Source organism: Nicotiana tabacum, chromosome 15 (genome assembly GCF_000715075.1).
Source record: "Nicotiana tabacum cultivar K326 chromosome 15, ASM71507v2, whole genome shotgun sequence".
Classification (NCBI taxonomy): Eukaryota; Viridiplantae; Streptophyta; class Magnoliopsida; order Solanales; family Solanaceae; genus Nicotiana; species Nicotiana tabacum.
The window spans coordinates 122,826,771-122,843,890 of record NC_134094.1 but is presented as its reverse complement, the minus strand read 5'-3'; positions in this window follow the sequence as shown (position 1 = coordinate 122,843,890).

Genomic DNA, 17,120 nt, shown 5'->3' with positions numbered 1-17,120 from the left:
TTTTGCATCAGGGCTCATGCCAACTATATGAGCATAGTTCGTTTTGACCATTTGGCTCTTACAACTTTTCCTATTGGAACCCTGTTGTTACGAAATAACTTTCTTGCATCAGAACTTGCTATATTTGAGGGATAATGCCCCCAGTATTCGAGGTCGATTGTAAAGAGGTCTCGGATACTGTCGAATTGTTTCTAATTTTAGCACGATCACTGGTTGCCTCGTTAAAAATCTTGCCGAAAAAATCATTTGGGACAAAATCGGTCTAAGGGAAAAAGAGTGCAACGCGTGCTTTCAGACCTAGGGCTTCGTATTGAAGGATCTATCCTAGCTCCTGATCGGACTCCTGCAGGGGTTAGTTTCGAAATGTAAACGAATATGAGAGGGTCGTAACTTAGCAGTAGTATCGTTTTAGGTGCGACACATTCCAATTGCTTGATAGTTGTTTGCCGTTTATAATGCCGAGCTTATATGATCCTTTTCCGACGTTTTTGAGAATCTGATATGGTCCTTCCCAGTTCAGTCCTAGTTTTCCTTCGTTTGGTTTCGGGTACCGCAGGTGACTTTCCTTAGCACTAAGTCCCCGAGTTTAAAATGGCGAAGCTTGGTTCTTCGATTATAGTATCTTTTGATTCGCTGCTTTTGGGCGGCCAATTGGACGAGAGCAGCTTCTCGTTTTTCATCCGATAATTTGAGGCTAGTGTTCATAGCCTCGTTATTTGACTCTTCTATTGTATACCGAAACCTAGCATTGGGTTCTCTGACTTCGACTGGAATCAAGGCTTCGGAGTCATATACTAAGGAGAACGGGGTCACCCCCGTACTAGATTTTGATGTTGTTCGATATGCCCAAAGAACTTCGGGTAGGATTTCTCTCCATTTTCCCTTAGCGTCGTTCAGCCTCTTCTTTAGGTTTTGAATGATAGTTTTGTTTGTTGATTCGGCTTGTCCGTTCCCACTGAGGTGATACGGTGTTGATAATATCCTCTTTATTTTGTGGTCTTCGAGGAATTTCATCACTTTGCTGCCGACAAACTGTTTTCCATTGTCACACACTATTTCGGCGGGTATCCCGAATCGACATACGATATGTCCCGGATAAAGTCTATAACCTCTTTCTCTCTTACTTTCACAAAAGCCTGTGCTTCAACCCATTTAGAGAAATAATCAGTCATAATAAAAATGAATTTAGCTTTACCTGTGATCGATGGCAGAGGGCCGACGATATCCATTCCTTATTTTATGAATGGCCATGGGGATAGGACTGGGTGAAGTTTCTCTCCGGGCTGATGGATCATAGGTGCAAACCTTTGACATTTGTCACATTTTCGAACAAACTCCTTTGCATCTTTGCCCATATCGATCCAATAATACCCTGCCCTAATTATTTTTCGGACTAATGAATCGGCACCAGAGTTATTCCCACAAGTGCCCTCGTGCACCTCACGTAGGATGTAATCGGTGTCTCCTGAACCCAAGCATACTGCCAATGGTCCATCGAATGTCCTTTGATATAGCGTTCCATCTGCAGTTAATGTGAATCGGGCAGCTTTGGTTCGTTGGGCCCTCGAATTTTTAGGGTCCGATGGGAGCTTTCCATTCTTTAAGTATTCAATATATTTATTCCTCCAATCCCAGGTTAAACTCGTAGAATTTATCTCGGCATGACCTTCTTCGATCACGGATCTCGAGAGTTGAACGACAGTCCCCGAGCTTATCTCGCCTTCCTCGACCGATGATCCCAAATTTGCAAGGGCATCAGCCTCACTTTTTTTCTCTCGTGGAACATGCTGTAAAGTTCATTCTTTGAAATGGTGCAAAGTGACCTGCAGTTTGTCCAAATACCTTTGCATTATATCTTCTCGAACTTCAAACATTTTGTTTACTTGATTTACCACCAGCAAAGAGTCACACTTGGTTTCTATGACTTCTGCTCCCAAGATTTTAGCTAGCTCGAGATCTGCAATCATGGCCTCATACTCGGCCTCGTTGTTAGTCAACCTAGTAGTTTTGATAGATTGCCTTATAGTGTTACCCGTGGGTGGCTTTAAAACGATGCCTAGCCCGGACCCCTTCACGTTCGAAGCCCCGTCCGTAAAAAGGGTCCATACCCCCGATGACATACCCAATTTCAATAAGAGTTCTTTTTCGACTTCGAGTACGAGGGTCAGCGTGAAATCGGCCACGAAGTCCGCTAATATTTGAGACTTGATGGTTGTACGGGGTTGATATTCGATATCATACCCACTGAGTTCGACGGCCCATTTGGCCAATCGACCTGATAGTTCGGGCTTGTACAAAATATTACGAAGCAGGTAAGTGGTTAATATGCATATGGGGTGACATTGAAAGTATGGTCTTAACTTCCTAGAGGCAATTATCACTGCAAGTGCCAATTTTTCTAGGTGCGGATATCTAGTTTCTGCTTCTCCTAAGGTTCGACTTATATAATAAACAGAAAATTGCGTACCTTGCTCTTCTCGAACTAGGATACCGCTTATCGCGATTTCCGATACTGCCAAGTACAAGTAAAGTTTTTCGTCTGTTTTTGGAGTATGAAGCGGTGGTGGGCTCGATAGATATCATTTTAATTCCTCTAATGCATGTTGGCATTCTTGGGTCCAAACAAAATCGTTCTTCTTTTTGAGTAGAGAGAAAAATTTGTGACTTCGATCTGACGATCTCGAAATGAATCGGCCTAAGGCTGTAATCCATCTCGTTAGCCTCTGTACGGCTTTCATGCTGTCCACGATGGTGATGTCTTCGATGGCTTTGATTTTATCGGGGTTAATCTCGATCCCCCGATTTGACACCATGAAGTCGAGGAACTTGCCCGAACCGACCCTGAAAGCACATTTCTCGGGGTTGAGCTTCATGTTGTATTTCCTTAAAATCTCGAACGTTTCCTGCAAATGGGTCAAATGTACCTCTGCGCGCAGGGACGTAACTAGCATGTCATCAATATAAACTTCCATTGATTTACCTATTTGTTCCTCGAATATTTTATTTACTAGGCGTTGGTAAGTAGCTCCCGCATTTTTTAGCCCAAAGGGCATCACATTATAACAATATGTTCCATACTTTGTGACAAATAAAGTCTTTTCCTGGTCTTTCGGGTTCATTTGGATTTGATTATACCCGGAATAGGCATCGAGAAAAGTAAGGATCTCGTGGCCGGCCGTGGCATCGATCATGTGATCGATGTTGGGCGCGGAAAGGAATCTTTGGGGCATGCTTTGTTTAAATCCTTATAATCTACAAACATTCTAAGTTTGTTTCCTTTTTTAGGCACTACAACTACATTGGCTAACCATTCAAGATATTTCACCTCCTGATTTAATCTTATAATCTTCTCCTAGCTCTTTTTTCATGATTTAATATTTTGGACATACTAATTTTCTGTAATTAATTTTAAGCAAAATAATCATAAAATTAACCAGAAAAAACTAGCTGTAAGATAACCTTTAAAAGTAGAAATTTTCGGATTAAAATAAACCCAAAAACAAAACTCTAACTCTTTGATTTATCTATTCGTCCCCCTTATTTCTAGGAGTAATTGAATAAATTGCCAGTTACAAGCTAAGTAATCTCCTTTCACCGAGTATTCTAAGGAATGGCCCATGTAGATAAGGATCCTAATTCCTTCTTTGTTTTATTTATTTAAAAATTAGCCAGTGCGTAATGAATTTTAATTTTTCGGTTCAATTTTTCGGATTAAGAGTGTCCTGAATTATTCTGAAGTTAAGATTTTTAATTTAAAATTTTAGAACAAAATAAGTACTAGTTAATCTCTAAATAGCATCACTAAGAATATCTACATGTGCACTTGCCCCAATCATATAGGGTAATAATTTTCATTCTCAATCAATATAACATAATTTGATTCGATACAAAGTTTAAAAAAATAATAAAATATTTTTAAAATTTATGATCTTGAATATATTAATATTTGTCAGAATTATTCGTCTGTGCATTAAAAAGCAAGAACAGTAGTAGATGCTCTGACCCAAGGGAGCACGTGATTTTACTGACCACAAACAGTTAAAAACGCTCTCCTTCCATGTTAAATTACCTCCAACAAGTTGCAGATGTAGTTTTTGGAGAGGGAAATTGCAAAAGAAGAGATAGACAATGGTAATTGTTTGGTTGATGGACTGTGTCTTTTTTCATGCTAAAAGCCTCGCCAAAATGCAGAAATAATTGACAAGAATACTGCGTGCATAAGAGAAAAGCGAAACGTACAATTGAGTGTGAAACGTTGTTGTTGAGTTGGACATTGTTTTATTTCGGAATATAATAAAATTCTTTGGTTAAGAATGTGGATGGCGGAAACTGAAAGAATCGTGAATTTTATCATATTTAAAATAGTAATCAGAGATGATAATAGCCACTATTTCTAGTTTAGGTTCTGAATTATGTTTGTTCCGCAAAGACATTTAAAGTATTTGCCAAAACTAAACGGAGATTGATACTTTTTCAATCTAAAAGATTGCCTAATAAAACTCTTATAACTTAAAATTTGTGTAGAAATAAATAACTAATCTTAAAAGTAAGTTCTTAAATAAATTTTATAATTTAAAAGTCAAGCTATATAAATTTTCTTCAACAAAAGCTCTTTACAAACTATAAATACTCTCTACTCTCTTTCCTTTGGTATACTTACTTTTATTCGTAAAATTTTTAATGTTATCTTTTTTGCTATTTTAATTTCGGTAAAGGGCCAAATATACCTTTGTACTTTCGAAAATGATCTAAGAATACCTCTTGTTATACTATTGGGCTATATATACCCTTCCCGTCATACTTTGGAACAAATATACCATTATTTTGATTGGAGTGCGGTAGCACCAGATGAAAAACGACCCATTTCTTTTTTTTTACCCGATCTGTTTTAAAAAATTCACCACCCGACCCGTTTTAAAATTCAATTTTTTCAGTTTTTTTAAAGCATATATTTTGTAAAAAGTGAAATTTGTTTTTATAAAAACTGGAGAGAAAAAAATGAATTTGCAAAATATATATTTTTAAGTCTTTTCAGTTTTTTTAAAGTATTTTTTTTTGTAAAAACTGAAGAAGAAAAAAACTCTCCTAAAGCAGTGGACTACATATGCATTAGTTTAAAAAAAAATCCAGTTTTTAAAGGGCTACAACTTTCGTTTTTGAATCATCTCCAAATTTTTTATAGAATAAAAGATATAAGCTTCTAAATTTAGACTATCGAACCTGCAGAACCCCCTGAAGTGCGGCCGTGAGAAGAATTGTGCGGTCCGCACTTTTCCTTTGGCTCGGCACTCAAAAATGTGCCCTCGCACTTCCAAAAGTTCCAGAACAACATCAGAGTATCGAAATGTCCGGATTCGCTCAAAACTCACCCCGAAACTCACAGAGCTACTCAGAATCCCGTTCAAATATACCAACAAGTCCCGTAACATAATACGGACGTACTCGGGGTTTCAAATCACGTCAAACAATATCAAAATTACAATTCACACCTCGATTCAGACTTATGATTTTATGAAATTTTCAATTCTATAACTCACGCCGAAATATGTCAATTCAATCCGGAATAATCTCAAATTTTGCAGGCAAGTCCCAAATGACATAACAGAGTTATTCAAACTCTCGCAATTTTAATCCGAGTCCGATATCGATAAAGTCAAATTCACGGTCAAACTTTGGAAATCTTTAGCCTTTAGATTTGTAGTTTCCAATGACGATAATTTGAGTTAGGGACCTCCGAATTCGATTCCGGGCATACGCCCAAATTCCAAATCACGATACGGACCTAGCAGAACTGTTAAAACACCGATCCGGGTCCATTTGCTCAAAATATTGACCGAAATCAACTCAGTTGAGTTTTGAAGCTCTATTTCACATTTTAATCTATTTTTCACATAAAAACTTTTCGGAAAAATTTACGGATTGCGCACGCAAGTCGAGGAATATTGAAAGGTACTATTTGAGATTTTAGAATAAAAAAATAATTATTAAATTTAAAGATGACCTATCGGGTCATCACAATTGGTTTCAAGATATGATTTTATTTTCAGTGACCAAATTTGATAGTTTTCACCAGTGAAAGTTTGTGGGACATTCAAAGAGATACTATTGCTTGCCATGTTTGAAAATGGGTTTAGAAATTGATATTAGTTAAAAATAATTTAAAAATGGTTCTTTGGAAGAACTGACAAATCTTGTAAAACCAATAAAGCTCTGATACCACTGATGGGTTTTTTAAAAGGATGAAACAACAAAAAGATTAAAAATATTGATTGAAAATATTTCTGCTTTTTTATTAAACATAAAGGGATTTAAATAGCCAACTTGAGAAAATAATGTGCAAAACAATATGCATAAGAAGAATTCAATAACCTATATATCAACAAACCTAAAAATCTTACAGAAATTTAAATTCAAAAAAATAGATTTATCCTGAAACTAAGTAACGTTTATGCTAAAAAAAAATGCAACAGTAACTAAAAAAAACTCATCAACACATCATTACGTTAGGAATGACGAAGAGTTGTGCTATGGAGGAGGGATATAGAAGGAAATTGCAAAAAGAAAATAGATTGACAATGATTATACATTGGTAGAATAACTCTATCTTTTCTAGATTTATGACAGAAATAACTGAGATCAATTGTCTATTTGGAAGATGAGCAAGGGGACCATACATAAATAATGAAATACTTCTTTTCTCATTAAGGTAGAAGAACCACTGATGTAAAATAAAAGCGAAAGGTTTGGAAAAGAAGAAAAAAATAAGATTAGAAAAAATGATTCATGCCACCAGAAAATTTAAGCTATTAATTGAGAATCTACTCAGAGTAGATCATTTCGATGAAAGTTTGGTGCATCTATTACCTGCTATTAAGCATAAAAAGTATTGTTTATTTTATTTTCAAAATCTCACAAATGAAATTTTTGAAGAAAACACAAACAAGCGCAGTCTCTTTCACATTCAATAATTTTAGAAAAAATTGAATTTGCAACTGAATTTTGAATCACAATTTTAGCTTTGTATTTTTTGATTTTCTCTTCTAAATGGTTTTTAATTTGGGCAAGGATAGGATTTGTAGGGGAGTAGTTGCAATGGCCTATCTTCTATTACAATCTCACATAGATCATAGACTTCAATATATGATTTTATTTTCACTAACCAAATATGATAATTTTCATGAGTGAAAGTTTGGGGTGCATTAAATGATAGATTGCTGCTTGTCATATTTGAAAATGGGTATAAAATTGATATTGGTTAAAAATAATTTGAAAATAGTTCTTTGGAAGAACTCACATATCCGGTAAACAAGTGAAGCTTTGATACCATTGTTAGGTTTTTTAAAAAGATGAGGCAGCAAAAAAAAATTAAAATATTGAATGTCTTTACTTTTTTATTAAACATAGAGGGCTTTAAATAGCCAAATTGAGAAAATAATGTGCAGAAAAAGAATTCAAAAACTTAAATCTCAACAAACCTAAAAATCTAACAGAAATTTAATTTTAAAAAAGTAGATTTATCCTAAAACTAAGTAACTTATTATAAAGATCAATTGCATATTTCCAAAGTCCTTAGTATGGATGGGAGCATGGATGAGGGGACCATATACAAATAATGAAATGCCTCTTTGAAATAGACTGCTGCTTGCCATATTTGAAAATGGGTTTAAAATTTGATATTGATTAAAAATACTTTGAAATTGGTTCTTTGGAAGAACTCACAGATCCCGTAAGACCAATGAAGCTCTGATACCACTATTGGATTTTTTAAAAGAATAAAGCAGCAAAAAAATTAAAAATATTGATTAAAAAGGTCTCTACTTTTCTATTAAACATAGAGATGAAGAAACATAGATTAAACATCCATTGACAAAAACCTCCACCACAAACAAAAAGATAAAAATATAACTCATAGAACAAAATCATTAAACTAAGATCGATTGAACTAAAAACACTCACTCATTGACAAAAAGCTCCAACACAAACAAAAAGATGAAGAAACAACTCATATAACAAAAACCATCACATCAAAATAATATCTACCTCCTCCTCCATGTAGGTAGCCAATTTCTCCAAAATAGTAGCAATATCTCCTTTAGTAATATGCTCAATCACTACATAAAATCTTATCTTCCTCACACCCAATTCGATGCAGAGGTCCAAATCAGACATTTTTGCTATGAAGATAGCTGGTTGTGATTGGGATTGTATGATATTCTCCAAATTATTTTTTTCTGGATCAAAATTTTCAAAATCTTCCCCGTAGTGTTCTTAGCCTCTCTCAACCTTTTAAAATGTAGTAGTTCAGACATATTAAATTACTTCGTCTATCAACACACCACAAATCCCCTTTATATAGTGGTGATTGGGAGATTGGGGTGAGCATGGGAGGGTGGGTGGGTGTAGGGAAAATTTGCGTGACAACTGACATAGTGAGGAGAGAGAGGGGAAGGGGCGATAGTGTGTACGCAAGCATATAAGTTTCATGTTTGTGGGATTTGTGAGCAGAGTGAATACGTAGGGAGCATTCTTTTAGGAATTTGAAAGAAGGAAAATATAAAAAGGCAGACCTTTTAATAAAATAAAATAAAATAGTTTTTTATTTGCAAACAAAACATAAATATATTACTGCTACTACCACTAAAATTTTTATAAAATATACCGAGTGGGAACTCTCTACTTTATCTACTACGTGTTCTTATTATTGCTTTAGACACTGTTATCTATAGGTGAATGTATTCTTTTAAAAATTGAGTAATTATTATTTTTTCCCCTTCAATTTTGGTTTCGATTTCATATATTGAACTAAAAACACTCACCCATTAACAAGACCTCCAATACATATTTGAATTAACGACGAAGAAACAACTCATAGAACAAAATTAAACTAAGATTGATGAAACTAAAAATACTCATCCATTGACAAAAACCTCCAATACAAACAAAAACATGAAGAAATAACTCATAGAACTAAAACATTAAACTAAGATCGATTGAACTAAAAACACTCACCCATTGACAAAAGTCTCCAAAACACAAAACAAAAAGATGAAGAAACAACAACACATCATAATAATTTCGACCTCCTCCTCCATGTAGGTAGCTAATTTCTCTAGAATAGCAGCAACATCTCCTTCAGTAATATGCTCAATCACTACATAGAACCTTCTCTTCATTACACCCAATTCGATGCAAAGTTTCAAATCATACATTTTTGCGATGAAGATAGCTGATTGGGATAGTATGATATTCTCCAAATCATTTTTTTTTTCTGGATCAAATTTTCCAATCTCTTCGCCTTAGTGTTCTTAGCCTCTCTCAACCTTTAAAGTTGTAGTAGTCCAAACATATTGAATTGCTTTTGTCTATCAACACACCACAAATTCCCTTTATATATGGGTGATTGGGAGATTGGGGTGAGGATGGGAGGGCGAGATGGGTGAGTGTAGGGGAAATTTGCGTGACAACTGACATGGTGGGGAGGGAGGGGGGAAGGGGCGGTGGTGTGTGCGCAGTGTTTGTGAGATTTGTGAGCAGAGTGAATACGTGGGCACATAGTGAGTTTGAAAGAAGCAAAATACAAAAAAGTAGACCTTTTAATAAAAAATAAAGTCTTTTTCTTTGCAAACAAAACAAAAATCTACTACCACTAATTTTTTTTATAAAATATATTGAGTGGGAACTCTCTATTATAACTACTACTATGTGTTCTTATTATTGCTTTAGACACTATTATCGATAGGTGAATGTATTCCTATATTTACTGACTAAGTATTATTTTTTTCTTCAATTTTGGTTTTGTTGATAGTGGGATGTCACCTCTTTTTTTTTTTTTTTATATGTTATACTTTATAAAGATTTTACATAAAATAATATGGCTATTCTTGATATCTCGGTCAAAGCTTAAAATTATTATATCTCCATAAAGACAATCTAAATGAAAAAAGTTATAAAATTTGTGCTCTTCTCTATGTTGTTGGTATTTTCTTAATTACAGTATATCTCTATATTTTGTATGATAAACAGTTTTTAGGTTTGTTACAAAAAAATTAAACTTCTTTTCTTATATGTCATTTTGTTAGAACCGATTCACGTTTGTGTTTGATTTTCTAGGTAAACGGGTATAACATTTCTGTCACGATCCAAAACTCACTATAGGTCGCGATGACGCGTAACGTCGCTGTTAGGCAAGCCAGCGGTGAACTAACAACTTAATTACTCATTTTATTATTTTCAAAATCATGAATTTTATTAGATAAAGAAATCAATGCAGTAAAATCATGAAAACTTACACTTTAAATAGAATAGATAATAAAAGTGTGTAAATGCTAAGTAAAATTACAACATCTAGATCATCCCAAAATCTGGTGTCACAAGTGCATGAGCATTTACTAAGGAGTACAATAATAATAATACAACATCTTTCTGGAATGTAAATAAGACATGATAGAGTAAATGGTACGATGGAGACTCTATGGGCTGCAATATGCAGCCTGGAATGCAGCTCACCATAAAATTTCCTCAACAGTTGCGCCTACGCGCCAAGATAACCACCAATTGAACCTGTCAAATCCTGCACATTTAGTGCAGAAATGTAGCATGAGTAAGTAAATTAACGCGTATCCAGTAAGTATATAGCCTAACTTCGGAGAAGTAGTGACGAGGGGTCGACATTGACACTTACTAAAGGTTCAATAAAGCAACATAATAAATCATAAACAGATATGAAGCACACATCAATAGTGGGGTAAATCTGTAAGTTACATAATCTTCCAAAAAATTCTTTTAAAGGGTATGAATTTCTCAATCTTGTATTCTACCTCACCAACTCAGATATATTAATCTTATATATATATATATATATATATATATATATATATATATATATCCCAAATCAATTTCAATTATAAATTCAATTAATTAAGCCAGCAAAATGAGTTCAAGTAATTCAAATATTACATGATAAAGTCTTAAGTCTACCCGGATATAAACATGCTATAGCTACGTACGGACTCTCGTCACCTAGTGCGTACGAAGCACACACAATTAGTAGCACATAATAATTATATCACCTAGGGGCAGTGGCGGAGCCAAAATTTTCGTTAAGGAGTGCCAAAATATATAAAAGTAAACATACAAGAAAATTAAGGGGAGTCAATACATAGTAAATATATATATATGTTTTTTACCTACCTACAAAGTATATTTTTTTCGCGGTGTCATTTGACACCCCTTCCTATAAGGCGGCTCTGCCACTACTAGGGGTAGTTTTCCCATCACAAGATTAGACAGAAGACTTACCTCACTCCGAAATTCCATAACTGACTCCAACGCCTCTCTAACATCTCAAATCAATGCCCATCGATCCGAAACTAGTCAAACAAGGAGAAAATAAATCAAAATATACTCCAATGCGAATAATTCAACAATTTATAATAATTCTCAACTCCGCTTGAAAGGTCAACAAAGTCAACCCTCGGCCCCACGTGCCAGGATTCTGAAAATTCTTGAAGATAAACTTTACCCATAACGCCATGAACTCAAATATATAATTTATCCTAAATTTCATGTCCAATTTCGTGGTAAAACTACAAAAATACCAAATTCTAGGTTTTCTTCAAAATCTCACAATTCTCACCAATTTTCATGTTCCAATCCCTGTATAATCCATGTATTTAACTCACAATGAGAAGAAATCACTTACCTCCTGGTTGATGATGAAAATGGTGCTCCAAAATCGCTCCCAAAGTCGGCTCCCATGAAGAAATAGAGTGAAAATGAGCCAAACCCGCGTTTAAAAACAAGTCTGCCAGAATTCCCTTTTTCGCGATTGCGAAAAATGCCTCGCGATCGCGAAGGCCAAAAAAATGCCACTGCCCAAAAACCTTCTTAGCGTTCACGGCCTGGACATCGTGTTCGTGATGCATCACTTCCCCAACCCTCCGCGTTCGTGATTGCCATGTCGCGTTCGCGTAGGCCAAAGGCCTCCTGCCCCGTTTCCTCCATTTCCTCATCGCGATCGCGGTTGGGCCTCCGTGTTCATGAAGCACTACCAGGCCAACCTACGCGTTCACAAGCCCATCTTCGCATTCGCGTAGGGCAATCAACCGCCCCCTCAAATTTCTTTCTTCGCGACCGCGGGACAATCCTCCTGATCGCGAAGCACACCAGCAACAACAAATCATCAAAACTTGGTCTGAAACCATCCCGAAACATATCCGAGGCCCCCGGGACCCCGTCCAATCGCACCAATAAGTCCCAATACCTTATGCAAACCTACTCGAGGAATCAAATATAAAACAACATCAAAACTACGAATCGACGATCGAAACCTTCTTTAAACTTTCAAATATTCAAACTTCGACGAACGCGTCCGATTCATACTTAAACATTCCAGAATGTCGACAAACATTGCATGCAAGTCATAAATCATGATACGAACCTATTCCAAGGCTTGGAACCTCAAACGGACATCGATAACATCAAAATCCACTTCAAACCAAACTTATGAAATTCTAAAACCTTCAAAATGCCAACTTTCATAATAAGTGTTGAAATGCTCCCGTACCACCCGATACTCAACCCGAACACATGCCCAAGTCCAAAATCATCATATGAACTTATTAGAACCTTCAAATCCGAATTCCAAGGTCGTTTATTCAAAACTCAAACTTTAGTCAATTCATCCAACTTAAAGCTTCCGAAATTAGAATTTTCCATCCAAATCAACTCTAAACTTCCCGAAATTTGATTCCGACTACGCGTACAAGTCATAAACACATGAAGAGAAGCTACTCAAAGCCTCAAACCGCCGAACGACGTGCTAGAGCTCAAAACGACCGGTCGGGTTATTACATTCCCCTCTACTTAAACATACGTTCGTCCTCGAACGTGCCAAGAACTATTCTGGAGTTGTCCAAAATTACTGTTTAACACCTAGTGCACCTACTCGTGCCACCACAACCCATATGAGCACATTAGCTTGATCTAGACTGAAGATCCTTCTTTCTACCTTAGCCCATAAGCCTTAGAACCAAATTTCAACATACAGAATTCTCCACAAGACCCGATTCTAACATATGAACACGACAACAATCACTACACACTGTACCAAAACATGATCATGCACATTTGCTGAAATCACACCAAGCACCGCATAAGTCGGTTGCCCATAATAACATCGTCCGACCGTAATAATTGTAATTTCACGAATCTGATTCCCCAATACACCTCATAACACATTTAAGCCATGTTCCAATTATCTTAATACTGCCACGATGAAAGAGATGTGTAGAAACTCATAACCACCTGTCGAATCAATAAATCATGGAGTCTCTCCTCCTACATAACTCTGATCGCACTAATCTCAGGTCCAATGACCTCGTCTCACCCATTACAAGTTGTTTGAACAATAAGCAACCTCAAACACAGTCTAACATCTCATGCAGTGCCATCAAAACACCAACAAGCTACAACTCGAATATGACCCATAATGAAGAACGAACTTTGGCAAAGAACCATCCAGCCCACGTAACTAATAAAGCGGCCAACCCGACGTTATGGACCTATCTCAGAGATGAAAAAACAAGGCACACAAATAAATCTAAGGAACCGTACTTAAAATCTCATTGTTGCGACGCGCAACCTGATCCAACTATGATACTGTTGCGGCGTGCAACCCGATCCAACTATGACACCGTTGTGGCGTGTAACTCGATTCAAACATGAAAACGTTGCTGCATGCAACCCGATCCAAACATGATATTATTGCAGCATGTAACCCGATCCGAATGTGACATTGTTGCGGCACGTAACCCGATCCACACACATACTTGTGGCGGCGTGCCACCCGATCTGAACAATGTACTCATGGCAGCGTGCCACCCGATCCATACATAACAATCAATAAGGAAACACCCATCAAGTCGTAATGCTTATACTTACGAAATGCCCGACTATTGACCACCAGCACAGCAAATGCATAATACAAACCTTGGGAGACGGATAGCGCCATATACTACAAAACCCAAGCACGACTAAGGTGCAATAAACGACCTACATCTTAAGAGCCATCTTGCTCATATAACACCACAGCTACACGGGATCACAACACATGTGCGAATAATCAAGCCGTCTCACAACCCCACCTGGCACAATAGAGTATTACATGGAATAGTTGACGGCGGGAATAGCATCCAATGCCCGAATACTCCTCCATAAGCAATGCTGTACTGAATGAACACATCCGATCTGACGTAGAGCACACATTCACATTAGACCCACCAACGGACCTCAAGCCGATACTGATCATACCATACTAGGCCAACAACTTTTCAAGGATCCACAATGGCCCTATTCATGACACACACGATCATCTGTCCAATTCGGACTAAACTCCCACAGTCCACAACCAAATGACTAGAGCGCCTTTCAGGCATAAACTCTCACATTAGCGATAGTACCAGAATCTCCATGGGATACGCTCCCACGACCTTCCGCACCAGGTAGCAAAGTCTGCACATCCATACTACCAACCGTACTAATTCCGTAAAGCAGATCAATATACAAAGCCTCTTACACAGGACACCGTTCTCAAGTGACCCTAAAGAGAATGCCAGCTTACTCTGAACATCTGAATTCTTCCCTACTCATCCGAGCTCGTGACATTCTTATCAATGCCGATCTGCAACCTTGATCCTCAACTTCTAATTCCTATGCTGCTTACTGCACCTATCATATCGCAACGCGAGAGTATAAGAATTCATCATAACCCTTGAACTACTAGTAGAATAAACACTTCATGTAATGACCCAACCGGTCATTTTAACTTTTAGAACTCTGTTCCCTAAAATAAAACTTTTTGTATGTGCTTTTAATGATTTATGACTTGCGGGGATGATTGGTTCGGGATTTGGAAGTGTTTGGGTTGAAATCGGAACACTTGGTTCCTTAAGTTGGCTTTAAGAGACCAAGTTTGACTTTGGTCAACATTTTTGAGAAAACGACCCCTGAATAGAATTTTGACAATTCCAACAGCTCCGTATGGTGATTTTGGACTTAGGAGCGTGTTCAGAATTTTATTTGAAAGTCCGTAGTTAAATTAGGCTTGAAATGGCTAAAATAGAAATTTAAGTTTGGAAGTTTGACCGGGGAGTTGACTTTTTTATATCGGGGTCGGAATCCAGTTCCAAAAATTTACATAGCTCTGTTATGTCATTTATGACTTGTGTACAAAATTTGATGTCAATCGGACTTGAATTGATAGGTTTCGGTACATAATGTAGAAGTTGGAAATCTTAAGTTTCATTAAGCTTAAATTGGGGGATGATTCGTGATTTTAGCGTTGTTTGGTGTGATTTGAGGGTTCGACTAAGTTCGTATGATATTTTGGGACTTGTTGGTATAATTCGTAAAGGTCCCGAGGGGCTCGAGTGAGTTTCGGACAACTAACAGATCACTTTTGGCCTTTGGAACACTACTGATAACTGCTGGTATTTTCTTCTGATTTCCTTATACGCAATCGCATAAGTTGGTCTGCGATCGCGTAGAGTAATTTAGTCAGAGGTGGATTTGTTCTACGCGATCGCGTGAAAGGGGTTGAGATCGCATATGGTTAATTTGGGTAGCTGGGAATTTGTTCACTGCGATCGCGTGGACACGTCCGCGATCGCGTAGGATTGGCCAGTGTGTGTATCGCGATCGCGTATCATTGTTTGCGATCGTGTAGGGGAAATTTGAGAGGAAGCTGGGTCACGCGTTTGTGCTACGCGATCACGTGAGGAAGTTCGGGATCACGTAGAGGAAATCACTGGGCAGAGAGTTTAAGTTCTGAAAATGGGACTTCGTCCCATTTTACATTTTTAACGATTTGGAGCTCGGATTTAGGCGATATTTGGGAGATTTTCAGAGTAAACAATGGGGTAAGTACTCTTAACTCAATATTGGTTAAATTACCCAAATCCATCACTATTTTTATCATTTAATTAGTGAATTGAGTTGGAAAAGTTTGAAAACCCTCTTGAATAGATTTGAGGATTTGATGGCCGAATTTTTATCGGAATTTAGTGATTTTGGTATGGGTAGACTCATGGTTGAGTGAGCGTTCATATTTCGTAACTTTCGCCAGATTCCGAGACGTGGGCCCCACTAATGAATTTTTAATTAATTTTGAAATTTTTATTAAAAATATAGTATTTTCTTATAGATATGATTCCTATAATTTTAGTGATTGTATCGAATTATTTTGGCTAGATTCGAGCGAGACAGAGTTGGATAATCATGAAAAAGGCCTTCTAGTGGATTAAATCGGAGTAAGACGAGGTAAGTCTCTTGTCTAATCTTGTGAGGGGGAAATTACCTCATAGGTGATTAAAAATTAAATAATTATTGCTAATTGTGGGGGCTACGTACGCACGAGGTGACGAGAGTCCGTGCGTAGCTACTATTAATGCTAAAGTCCGGGTAGTTTAGGACTCAAAGCATGAATTATTTGTGTAAATTATATTCTTTGTTTAATTAATATTATTTGATATATATACATATATATTGTGAATGGTTAGATATCTTTTTTTAATTAATATTGTGAATTGTTAGATAAAATTATTAAAGGATGAAAATCTCTTATACTTGATTTTTCTGTTTAAATTAATTAATTGTTAAGAGAAATTGTTCTTCCTCCTGAATTTATCTTATAATAAATATACTCTCATTCCGGAGGTACATAAGAAAATGTCCTCCTTTCTTGTGGACCGGGCCGATTGCCTCAACAGGATAGATGCATCTATGGATCGTGCCACACATCCCTCGGCAGTGTACACGACACTCTGGATTGGGTCGTGCTTCCTCGGCAGAAATCGTGCTTATCAATAATAATCACATGATACCTTAATAACTTATTTCAGCTTGCGAAGCTAATTGATAAATTGGAGAATTCTTGGAATTTAATGAATTATTATGCCTGCTTATTAAGGAATTAATTGTTATTCCTGTAAATGAGATTAATTGATAAATTAGAAATTATTTGAATTGAAATAATTTAATTAATATATTGAGAATTGTTGCATTTGAAAGAATTTGATTATTTCTGCTGGTTAAATAAATTATTATAAATTTTATGAATCATG